Source organism: Mustela putorius, unplaced genomic scaffold, assembly GCF_011764305.1.
Source record: "Mustela putorius furo isolate JIRA1106 unplaced genomic scaffold, ASM1176430v1.1 tig00003899_pilon_pilon_pilon, whole genome shotgun sequence".
NCBI lineage: Eukaryota > Metazoa > Chordata > Mammalia > Carnivora > Mustelidae > Mustela > Mustela putorius.
In genome coordinates, this window is record NW_025422048.1 from 2,270,752 (window position 1) to 2,284,399 (window position 13,648).

Consider the following 13,648-nt stretch of genomic DNA (forward strand, 5'->3'; position numbering starts at 1 on the left):
TCATTCCCATCTTTGATACATGACAAAACATGTTTAGAAAGGTGTCCCTTGAGCCCATGGGCCAGACGGGCAATCAACAAGCAGACCTCAGTCACTTTTACTAACACTGAACCTCCTAAGGCATGCCATTGAGAAGAGTCGCAATGAAAATGAAATTCAAGGTCACTTTTCGTTAGCTAGAACATTCCAACATAAATACAGCCCTCTTTCACTTTCCCTCAGTATTTAATGAATGAGCTGGAACTGCTTGTGCCCCACAAAGCTTCAGTTGCCTGGCTTGCTGAGTGTTTCCCACACCTTTCTTAACCATTTTAGGATCAAACTTTTAAAAAATGCGTATCACAGTTCCCTGCTTTCTTGTAGGAACGGAACACTCTCACATCTTCCTATCCCACCTCCTTACCCTCTCTTTCCCTTGTCATTGCGGCAAATGCTCACCTTTCCACACAGGTGCAGAACTAAGGATCCATATGTCACTATCACATACCGAAGTGGGTCAATGGAACCTACTCCTGCTGCTGTTACCTCTGCGCTCACCATCCCCGCGCACCCAGGCATTCTGTACATACTGTTTACAGAATAGTAGAGGCCCAAACCATAATCCCTGCTTCCTGGTTTACCTACTTCCAGCACGTTGGGTTTTTTTTTTTTTTGGTGTGATTCGCGTTTGACTGGATGTTCAGGCAACCGCCAGCAGGTGGGAGTAGATTAATTTAGTTGCAGTATGTTCCCAGCACCTTGGAATCAAATTTCACAGACAGTCCATCTCTCATTTTTCATGGAAAACAAGCCCGAAGCTTGAAGTTTTATTCCTAGGGGCCCTGTGACTCTAAAGATTGACAAAAAGTTGATGATGGTGATGTATCCCCAGGGGGGCCTTCCCACCACTTCTGCTTTCCCTAGAGGTAACGCTTGGTTGAAATTTCTTTTTTTTTTTTTAAAGATTTTATAGTAATTAATTAATTAGAGAGAGAGAGAGAGAGGGAGCACAAACACCTGGTGCACATGAGGGGTGCAGGGTCAGAGGGGAAGGGAGAGGGAGATGGGGAGAAGTTTGTCAGACCATCTATGTTCTGGACCCAGGTCTGCCACATGACAGTGAATGTTCCAGTTCAACTGGAATGTAGGTAAATTTGGAATAAGAAAGGGGTAGAGAGGTAAAAGTCAAGAGATTAGTCAGAACCTGTCCTAGTGAGGACCACCCACACAGTGTGCAGTAAATAAATGAGGTAAGAAAGATTTGGATCTAATTGTACAAACTAAGAAATTTGATTTTCATTTTAAAATCAACATTAAGCTTTTGAAGGGTTTGTGCAAGGGAATGATTCGATCAGAATGGTGTCTTGGAATAATCATGGTTACTTTGTAAAGGAGGAACTGGAAGGAAGAGAGATTGAGGGCAATGAAAGCTGTTAGGCAGGTATTGTATATCTCCGCTTCTTGTACTGTCAGTCTAGGTAATTTGGACTAATTGTCCCAATGAAGACAAGTAAATAAACTGGATGAAACATAGGAAGAAAAAGCTAAAAATAATGAGGTTTATCTTGTCAAAATTTCAAAGGCATTTTTCACAGAAATAGAGAAATCTTGACATTCATATAGAACCACAGAAGACCCCAAATAGCTAAAGAAATCCTGATTTTTAAACTTTGGTACAAAGCTATGGTAATTCAAACAGTATTAATGGCATTAGAAATAGACACATAGACCAGTGGGATGAATTGAGAGTCCAAAGAAAAGCTCTTGCATATATGGTCAACTAGTATTTTACAAGAAAGTCAAGATGACTTAACGGGAAGGGATAATTTCCTCAATAAATGGTGTTGGGAAAACTGGATAACCACATGCAGGAAAATGAAATTTTACCTCATTTTACACTGCTAACTTGAAATGAATTACAGACTTAAATGTAATACCGGAAACTGTAAAACTACCAGTAGAAAACACAGAAAAAAAAAAGCTCTTTGGCATTGGTCTTGGCAAGTATATTTTGGCTATAACACCAAAATTACAAGCAACAAAAGCAAAAATCAGCAAGTGAAACTATATCAAATGAAAAAGTTTCTTCACAGCAAAAGAAACAATCAGCAAGATAAAAAGACAAGCTACAGAATGGGAGAAAAATATTTGCAAACCACACATCTGGTAAGGGGTTAATATCCAAAATACATAAGGAACTCGTAAAACTCAATAGCAAAACAAAGCAAAATAAGCCCCAACCCCCCCAAATAAAAAATAAAAAACAAAAAACAACCACAAACAGTCCAACTAGAAAATGGGTAGAGGATCTAAATAAATACTTTCCCAAGAGATACAGATGGCCAAGAGGTACATGAAAAGGTGCTCAACAATACTCATCATCAGGGAAATGCAAATCAAAACTACAATGAGATATCACCTCACACCTGTCAGAATGTCTAGTATTAAAAAGACAAGATATAACAAATATTAGTGAGGCTGTAGAGAAAAAAGAACGATTGTGCACTGCTGGTCGGAGTGTACATTGGTACAGCCACTGTAGAAAACTGGAGTTTCTCAACAGATTAAAAACAGAGCTGCCATATAATCCAGTAGTCCTGATTCTGGATATATAGTTGAAGAAATTTAAAATCAGGATTTCAAAGAGATATCAGTATTTTCATGTTCATTGCAACATTATTTACAATAGCCAAGACATGGAAACAACATGAGTGTTCATCACTAGAAGAATGCATAAAGAAGAGGTGATACACACACACACACACACACACACACACACACACACATACTGGAATATTATTTACTCATAAAAAGAAGAAAATCTTGTCATTGGCAACAACATGGATGGGCCTTAAGGGCATTATGCTATGTGAAATAAGTCAGACCGAGAAAAACACATGTATGTTCTCACATGTGGAATCTAAAAAAGCTGAACTCAAAGAGATAGGGACAGAATGGTGGTTGCCAGGGGGTGGGGTTGGGAGAAACGGGGAGAGTTTGGTCAAAGGATACAAACTTCCAGCCATAAGATGAATAAGTTCTGTGGATCTAATGTACAGCATGGTGACTATAATTAACAATAATGTATTATATATTTGGAAGATCTTAAAAATTAACACCACACAAAGAAAGGTAATTACATGAGGGCATAAAAATGTTAATTAATCTTATTGTAGGAATAATTTCACACTATGTATGTGTATCAAATCCTCATGTTGTACACTTTGAACTTACATATATGTCAATAGAATCTCAGTAAAGTTGGAAAAAAAAACCCTCATAAAGCTATGAGGCTAAAATATAGAAGACAATGAGAAGCCAGAGAGGTAAGTTAAGCAGTAGAAGCCATTTTTGCCATCAGGGTATTTATGTAATCAGAAGAGAGTTATGAAACTTAGCTATAGTTTTGGTGACCTCATGAGCAAAGGGGACAAAAGTTGAAGTTCAAGGCCCAAACAAATGGGAGATTTAATAGACCTTCAGGATATTGGTGAACCAGAAGTAATCAGCCCTTGCAAGGACTTGTAGCCTAGATGCACATCACTTAGGTGGTCCCAGAAATCCCAAGCCTTGAACTTAAACTAAAGTAGCCTTAGACAGGTAGTGACCCCTGGTGAAATACAACTGAAGAGAGAATTATTGAATTGGAAGATAGGTCAAAAGATATTGTCCATGTTTCTGTTTGGAGAAACGAATTATATAGAAAAAAGAAAAAGATGGATAAGAGACCCAAAGAATGTAGTGAGAAGTCCAACATATATTTAATTGAAGTCTCAGAAGGAGAAGAGAGAGAAATGGGGAAGAAAATGTTGGCTAAAACTTTGAATCCACAAGTTTAAGAAGCTCAGTGGATCCTACATAGGATAAATAATAATTCTACTCTTAGAGACATCATAATGAGAGTGCAGAAAATCAGAGACAAAGGGAACTATGATAATCATAAAAGTTAGAGATAATGAGGACCTAATCAAGGGCACAAGCCCAAGACATTGAGACAGGGGGATGGAAGTTAGACCTTGGTTTTTAGAATACCTTTTACTCAAATTTCCCATGAAAGACAATGTAATAAAGGTGCTATCCATTTCATTTTCAATCAATAAAATGTATTTTAAAATTGAATTACTCAGACCAACCTGACTTATAAGATACCTTCCCAGTTGTCATGCTTGGAAGGCCATCTTCTTATGCCTTCCTTACCTCATGGGCCACGAAAGAGGCAAATGCTCTCTTATGGGTCTGAAATGTTAGCTGCAGCTGATTTTTGAAGCTGGAAAAATGTGCGTAGATAAGGCTTTCTAAGACTAAGCATAATAAAGTGAATCTTTGTAGAAAGGCAAAGGCTTCCTTTTGCTTACTCTTTCCCAAATTTTCATTCTAAGGAAGGGTTTATAAAATAAATAATTTGTGCTTTTCAGGGTATCTTAATACACCCTCCAGTGTATGTATACATGTATACTCACTGGGCTATCTAATACTTGACTGCAGTTAAATTCCTGTAGGACTTCGTATTTCTAACAAATAGAACTAAAAATGCAATGGACTGTATTCTGAGAAAGTGAACTCCTGACTTCAAACCAGAGCTTTTTATACAAAGACTGACTGAATGGCTGCCTGTCAGGGATTTCAAAATAGGAACATCAGAGTTTATGTGGTCTCCTGTACCTCTGAAATTCCTTGACAACTACCTAAGTTGAAAATATCTGTCTATAATGGTTTCTTACTTTTTAAAAAAACTATCTATCTATCTATTTATTTATCTTTCTTTTCAGTGTTCCAGAATTCATTGTTTATGCACCACACCCAGTGCTCCATGTAATACGTGTCCCTCCATAATACCCACCACCAGGCTCACCTAACCCCCATCCCCCTCCCCTCCAAAACCGTCAGATTGTTTCTCAGAGTCCACAGTCTCTCATGCTTGTCTTCCCCTTCGATTTCCCTCAACTCCCTTCTCCTCTCCATCTCTATAACGGCTTCTGAGAGGAGTTTCGAATGTTTTTGCTCAAACTCTTTCATGCATTTCTTCTATTTGAAGGACATTTTTGTATGTCCTCTGGATCCCCTCTTCCTACAAAGGTGTTTCTCCAAGAGAAAATATTTGTAGGGCTGGAAAGTTTTCTCTATTTTCTAACCCAAGTCAATCAGAGAGTTATCCAACAGCAAAGATATAAACTTGCCTTCATTTCTGGCATGCAATATGTGAACATCAATTTTGACCAAATCATTAAGAGAGGAGTTTCGGGAACTTTGATTCTGAGTTTTCAGAGTTTCTTCACTTTTGCTGGGTATTGACAATTTGTCTGTGTTACAGATTTCCTCAGAAATCTGCTTTTTAATATATGGCATCTTAGCATTGAAAGAAAGGAATAGGGAGAATGCTTCACTAACTAGTTTTTTCCCTTGGGAACTGGTTGTAGCATCGTGTGCTGAAAACGCATTTGACTAGAAGAAGATCTAGATTGAAACTCCATCATCAGCTACTAAGCATTCGCCACTGCCTCTGAATTTCAGTCTGCTCATATGAAATATGGGGTAGTAATAATGCCTACTTGTTAGTGGAACAATATAGACAGAGGAGAATCCCTATCCATCCCAACTTCCTAGCCCTGGGGGTTCACCTCGCTTCCTCAACCCTGCCAGGTTTCTAATAATCTCCATCTGGGAGGACTGCTGTAATTACCACTGCTAGCCACCAGGGGTCCTTAGCTCTTTGTCTAACTGTGGACTAAGCTTTCTGCTTAACTAGTTGTTTTCTTGAATCCAGGCAAGTCAGGCTGACCTTTACAAAAGAATTTCATCAGAAGCTCAGTGAAACAGAGTGGGATAAGCACAGGGAGCAGAGATTCTTCTGAAGGAAGAGGTTTTAATGTACAAGTGGGTGGACCTCTATTTCTATACTGGAGTTCTAGCTGCCACTAGCTTCTTTGCCCCTCAAAGGGGCTGCTGATGGCTGGCCTTGGGCACCTCTGATCCTGTTCCCAGGGGATGAAAAGCAGAGATCCTATAAAAATGGTGAATGGGTAGCTCCTGGAGTTGTGTAGGGTGCAGCCTGCATAGATGTATAGAGGAGGGCTCCTCTCTGAAATGTGACACCCAGAACCCTCCTGGGTGTCAGAGGGCCTGCACTAGTCCTGCACCAGTGCTTAGAGTTCCATTGTTTCCACCATACCGCACCCTCCACCTTAGGCTTCTAATTATTGCATACGTGTGTCCTTACCATGTTTTTTTCTGTTCCTCTTTCAGGTTACATTCTATCAGAGTAGGGGATTTTCTTTTAGATAGTCTAAGAATCTCAATATAATCTGCATTTGTGGTAACAACGCTAATTCATAAGACATTTCAACTGTAAGCAACTCTTTTTTAATTTATTTATAATAATTTATTATTATAAGTAACAAATGCATTTATGATAATAATTACTCACTTTAAACCCATCATATCTATAAAGGATTCTATAGGTGTCCATTTTAAATAGGTGTCAAATTATTTAAATTTAATAAGTTTAGGTTATTTAATCCTAGCTGCATACATTGTTTCCAAACCAGTAGTGGTTCCTAAGAAAGCCTGCTTATCAGAAGCTTAGAAGTCCTTAGCTGAGATATTGGAGCTTTTGAGTCAGAAGAGAGCAGAATTGGTAGAAGTAGAACATCATTTGGAAAATTTACAAAGAACTTTTATTGGGAAAGGTGAGGAAAACACTCCTTTAGAAGACCAGGTGGAACCCTACTTCCCCAAATTGCTCAGAATGGCCTTTTTCTCCATGACCTTAGACAGAGTCAGTAGTCCCTACCAAGTATTCTAGGTGCTGCCTGAATTCCCCATCCCCCTTTCAGTTGAATGGGTTGTGTGACTAGTTCTAGATAATAGAATGCAAACATGTAAGAGCCAGTAGATGATCCATTAGCTCTCTCTTCCCTTGCCCTAGTGATGCTAAAAGCCAGATGCTGATGTGGTGATGTCAAAGATGGAGGGAATCGAGACCCTGAGTCCTCAGGTAGAACAGAGAGCTGATGACTTAGAACAGATCTTGTATGAGATGGAAATCAAAGTTTGTTATGCTTAAATTGTTGAAATTTGGGAACTTTATTATTTCAGTAAAGCCTAGCCTATCTCGATGAATACATTCTTTGTCCTGCACTGCTCCCAATACCTATACCATTATTAAAAAGACCCATGGGAAATCCTTTTTATATGTTTCATAGGTTTCCTGAATCCAAAACATTCCAAGATCATTCTAGCCCCTGCTAATATGGTCTTTTTTGAGTATCCTTAATCTCCACTAATTGATATTCAGTTGTGACCTGATGGTGACCTAGAAGTCATCTGTGCCATTTCCTTCTACCTCTTCATTCCAGTATTCATTTATTCATTTATCAGCTATTTATTGAGTATCTATTATATGCTAGGTACTTGTCTGAGAACTGGGATATAATAGTAGGAAAGACAAAAAAACAGTAAAAAAATCCTTGCCATCATGAAATATGATGTACATTCTAGGAGGGGGAGGCAGACAACACATAAGTGAAATTAGTAAAATATTTTGTCTCCTTGATGATGATAAGAGCAGCAGAGAAAAATCAATCAGAGAAGGAAAGTAGAATGGTGGGCGAATGGGATGGTGATGGTTGGGGGATGAGGATGTCATTTAAAATAATTTGATCAGGGAAGGACTCATTTTTAAGATAGCACTTGAACAAAAAGACATGAAAGAGAAGAGTGTGGGGGAAAGAGGACACTAGGAGAGGTAACAGCATGGGGAAAGGCCTGAAGGTGGAAGCATGATTTATGTATTCTAAGAACAAGGAAGCCAGGGTAGCTGGAAGAGAGTGAGTGAGGGGGAGAGGAATAGAAGATGAGGTCAGAGTGGAAAAAGGGGGTACAGGTCATGTAGGGTCTTGTAAACCATTGTAAGAACTTTGGCTTCATGAAGTGAGGTGGAAAGCCAATGGTGGATTTTGCACAGATAAGTGACATGATCATACTTTTGTTTTTGAGGGATCACTCTAACCACTGTGTAGAGAGTAGGCCATTGAGGGAATGGACAGAAGCAGGGAGGTCAGTTGGGAAGCTACTGCAGTAACCCAGGTAGCAGATGATGGGCTTGGACCAGGGTAGTAGTGGTGGAAATGGTGAGATTCTGGATATCTTTTTGAGGTAAAATCAAAAGAATTTCCTCACAGATTGGAAGTAAAATATGAAAGAAAGAGGGAATTAAAAAAAAAAGACTCCAAGAGTTTTGGTCTAAACATTTGAAATAATGGACTTAACCATTTACAGAGCTGTGTAAGAGTCTGGGAAGAAGTTAAAGGTAGACGGGAAGCCAAAGATTTGGTTTTGAACATCATAAGTTTGCTTTGACTATTAAATGCCTAAGTGATGATGTTGGTTTGAATATATGATATGCCCCTTCTCTGTACTGTGCCTTCCTACTAATCCTTCAGCCCAGCTGTTATGAAGCTTTTCTCAACTAGCAAAGCAGAAATAGTGTCTCCTTCCTTGATTCTCCAAGGGCAACTTCAGTAGTCTTCTAGAGTAGCATTTTGTTCCTGTATTGTCTTATTGCCTCTCATCTTTCTTCCATGATGGATTGAGAGCTCCTGCAGTCTGGGGAATGTGGGATGTTTCTTATTCATCTTGTGGTTGCTTAGAACCCAATCCAGAGTCTGCCTTATAGTGAACACTCGAGACCTCTGTTGAATGAAGCATCTTAGAAACGAAGAAAGGAGAAAATTTCCCGAAGTTGGAGCTCATGGAAGATGAAGGCTTGAAAGGGGCCACCATATTTATTGGTTAGAAGTCTTGAAAGCGACACCTGGCATTGTGGAAGACTAAGGGCCACATGTTGAGGAGTCAGGTTTCTAATTGTGGTCTTATTTGGCTTTCATATTGATGAAAGGGATCCAGAAGATTTGTGTCTCTAACTGTGCCTCAACGAAGACATCCTCTTCCTGAGAAGGGTTGTTATAACTCTGTTGGTGGGTAAGATTTACAAGCTGACAGATTTTGGCTTAGATTTAGTTCTAATGGAGGAAGTGTCAGATAGATTTAGGGGCTCAAATCCCAGCTCTGCTGCTCACTATCTACATGACCTTGGACAAGTCATTTTCTATGTCTGATCCTCATTTTCTTCATCAGTAACATTTGAGGATTAAGTGAGATCAAGATGGTAAAGCAGGGGCACCTGGGTGTCTCAGTGGGTTAAAGCCTCTGCCTTCGGCTCGGGTCGTGGTCCCAGGGTCCTGGGATCAAGCCCCGCATCGGGCTCTCTGCTCAGCAGGGAACCTGCTTCCCTTCCTCTCTCTCTGCCTGCCTTTCTGCCTACTTGTGATCTCTGTCTGTCAAATTAAAAAAAAAAAAAGATGGTAGAGCAGCTAGACTAGTTACGAACACAGTAATTGTTATGGAAGGGTAGATGAAAGAGAAACAATATTTAGGACAAGCAAAAGATGGAATCAGTTCCACATCACTGGAGATGTTCAAGGACAGACTACATGACCACTTTGTGGGAATATTATGGAGACAATATTGACAGTTAGGTGAGCTGAGAATTAAGGTCCTTTCCATTCTTGAGTTTTATAATTCTAAGAATCCCAAACAATAGAAATGCAGACATAAACGTAGTTACTGAGACTACTCCACTCATGCCCAGATGGAGTCTTTTGGAGAAATTGGCTTAAGGGTGAGTATGTGCCATCCGAGGGCCTGTGTGTATGGAGCAGTGTTCAGGGGATATTAGTACTGTCTCAAATTTGAGACTAGATTGCCAGCTGTGTTGGTTGCTGCTACACACCTTGCATATTTCCTTAGCATTACATTTTTCTTCCAATAACCAAAAAAGCCTGTAAAGTGACTACTTGTTCCTTTTACTCCTTGACTCAGTCAACTGGGGTTTCCATATTAATCTTTCATTTACTCTTCTGCAGTTTTATCATAATTGACTCCTTTTTTATGAGAAGATTTTATGAGCTGGTTCAGGGAGATTGTTTCTTTATTATCTTGGGTTTTCTGTGTGACTCACCATATCTTTTCAACTTGACTTCAAGGCTGTCTCCATGATGCTTCTCCCCACTGTGTCCTCCTCACAGCACTGCTCTCATCCCTGTAGTTCTGGCCTTCATGCTTTACTTGGACTCCTGCAATAATCTTCTAATTGGTTTTCCCTTTCATGTTAACTTTCTGTTAAATCCATACTGCATTCAAACCATTTACCATCTAATTCCAACCTACCCTTTTAGCTCTCTCCTCCCACTCCTTCCTGTCATGCATAGCAGCTCTCATTCAGAGGGGTTACTGGTCTTTCCCTGAACAACCTCCTTTTGGTGGATATTCAGTTTTCTATCTACATCTGCCCAAATACAATCTATTTTTCAAACCCAAGATTATATACCCTTCTCCCCAAAGCCATCTGTGAGGGTCTGACTGCATGCCCTGATCATGTAGTGTCTTTTATTGGAGCTCTGTGTGTGCATGGCTTATTTCCCTAAATGTCTGTAAGCTTCATTTCTCTCATCATTAGCTACATTCCCTCAATATCTCTTCTCATTTTAAAAAGATTCTTTTTGCCCACCATGATTTCTCCCTTGAAATCTTATCTCATTTAACAAATAAACCTAATCATAATTTGTGTGGGTGTACTGAAAAGTAATTTTAACTTCCGACATCCTAAAAGCACCAATTACAGAAGTCTTTTTAGGTACTAATTGATGATGTAGAAATCCGAGTGAAAAAACAACAGCAACACAGGTTATATATAAGTAATGGATTCCACTGAATGTTGTGTAAGCATTCTTAATTAATCAACAAGGAGCTATATTTGCTCCCCCAGCACCCCTTTCTCTCTTTTAGAAATGACAAACCCTTTCTCCGCATCCTCGCCAGCATCTGTCATTTCCTGACTTGTTGATTTTAGCCATTCTGACTGGTGTGAGGTGATATCTCATTGTGGTTTTGATTTGTATTGGGAGAAGGGGGTGGGATTATGGACATTGGGGAGGGTATGTGATTTGGTGAGTGCTGTGAAGTGCGTAAACCTGGTGATTCACAGACCTGTACCCCTGGGGATAAAAATATATGTTTTATAAAAATAAAAAATTAAAAAAAAAAAGAAATGACAAACCCAAGGGAAAATTTGCTTAAATCATTCATTTTTTAAAAAAGATTTTATTTATTTGACAGACAGAGATCACAAATAGGCAGAGAGGCAGGTAGAGAGAGATGGGGAAGGAGGATTCCCACTGAGCAGAGAGCCTGATGTGGGGCTTGATCCCAGGACCTGAGACCATGACCTGAGTTGAAGGCAGAGGCTTAACCCACTGAGCCATCCAAGAGCCCCTTAAACTATTCATTTGATTTATTTCTCAGCTTTTGAGCTTGACTGGCTTAAGCCTTTTGGTTTGTTCTTGGGGACTATGGGTTTTTTAACAATTGAGTTATTCTCTAGTTTGTTCTTCAGAATGTGGACATATTGCATTCATTTAATCCCTTAAATTTGCAGAACATAGAAACCAGAGGTGAGTATATCATTTATTTTGGTGGCATGAATTCCATAAAACAAGACAACAGGAGCCCACTTCAGTTCTTCTGATGGCTCTCATGTTCTTGATGTTGCTTATGGGAACATTGCCCATTATAGTGAATTGGTTCCTCTAGATTTGTTTCTCCCACATGGAGCCTATTACACTGAGATGGAGCATGAAGAGACAACATGTCTTAGTGGATGAACAACTACCAAGGATATTCTTGCTAACATCAACACCACTAGAGTGGGACAAAAGGCTTTCAGAACAGGGTGTGCACATATTCAAGTGCATAGCCTTATTCCACAAGTTATTAGGTCCATGAAAGTTTTCTGGTGAATCTGTAGATGCTACTTAAGAGTCAGCTTTGGAAATGAAGTCAAAGTGACCCTTCTTGTGTTCCATTAAATGTAAATATGTTAAAAGAGCTTCTTTCTAATGGAATGCATTATTATGGAGCTATGTTTATGCAGAATTTCATTTCATGTTCACTAAGGTTTATTTATCTATTTATTTATTTAGTAGATTAAAGCATTTCTTCTTTCACTACGGTTTATTAAAATAAATGGAAATTCTTGTTCTAAAGAATGTCTGGAACTTAATTTTGTTAAATGTAATTCCCAATCCTAACCCAGCTGAGAGAAAAAGGTCACTCTAGTCCAGAGGGCTAATGATAATAATTTAGTCCTCACAACAGCCCTGTAAGCCAGGTACTGTTTTTCAGCTAAGAGTGGAAAGGATATGATGGAGGTCAGATCTTGGGCTCTGAAGCCAGACTACCTGGGTTTAAATCCCAGCTCTGACACTCCCTGGCTGTGTGATCTTAAGTAAGTTACTTAATTTCTCTGTGCCTCAGTTTCTTCATCTCTAAAGTGAGATAATAGGACTTCTTCATAGCTAAAATGAATTGATAGGTGGAAAATATCTAAAGCAATTGTGGAGCACACATTCAAGGCACATGTGATGTAAGATCTTCTGGAATTAGCTAGCCATTTTTTGGACAACCAGTAGGACAAGTGGGATGAAAGGAAGGAAAAAAATGTGGGTCATTGAGAGCAGGTTGAACTTAGCCATAGTTTTTGAGATGATCTGTGTGACTTTGATAAAGGACAGAAGCAGATGTATGGAAGAGTTGCAGAATGCAGGTCGGGGGGAGCCAGCTCCTGTGATGTGTCCCAAATGTGTCTGACCCCACCCCCCAGAGTTCAAGAGATAATAAAAGGCCTTTTCCTACATACACCAAAAAGAATTTAGAACCTCAAGGAATAAGATGCTAAGCTTATGAATGAATAAATCACACTTCATTTTTAAATTACTAATTTACCCTCTTAATTTAGATGTGGCAATTTATGAAATAGCTGACCACTCATGATGGGCTTTCATTGGGGGACCTGGAATGCAGTTGCTACTGTATCTAGTAGGGTTGTCAGAAACCTGAGAATTATCATAGTACTCTGAAATGTTGAATGATTTCATTTGGTGTTTTATTGTCTTTGTATAATTTAGACGATTCAAATATGATTGTGTTCAAAGCTGTAAGTCCATGTTGGACTAATTGACGCCCCCGCCCTTTACTTCCTAGAAGCACTGTCAGGGCAGTTTCTATAGCAGTGGCTTTGGCATTTATATCATGATGTCAGCAGCTTCATCTCAGGTATGTGGACATTGCTCTGTTTCATTAAGATGCACAAGGCCAAAATACAGAATTTCTTCATGTTTCTGGTTTGGCATAATGAAGTGTAGTCTATTTAAAGAGACTATACATTCCCCTGGGGAGCAAAGGGGAAATTCAGCCCAACATAGTGTTTTTGGCTCAAGTAAACCTGATTGCATGTTTCTCACTTGGAGTTGAATTCTGATTTCTGACTACCCAAAGGATTCTACGCAGCAAACTGAAAGAGGTAGCCCCATCCAGCAACACAGGTAATGAATGAGAAGTAATAAAGACCCCTTAATGGAAAGAGATTCACCAGGCCACTGAACAGATAGATTCAAGGTGATATGGTATTCCTTCATCCATTTTTTTCTTTCTTTCTTTTTAAAACAGCAGTTTTATTAAGACATAACTGAAACAATACTCAACTCACTCTTTTAAAGTGTACAATTTTATTATATTCACCGTGTTGTGTAATCATCCATCTAGTTACAAAACA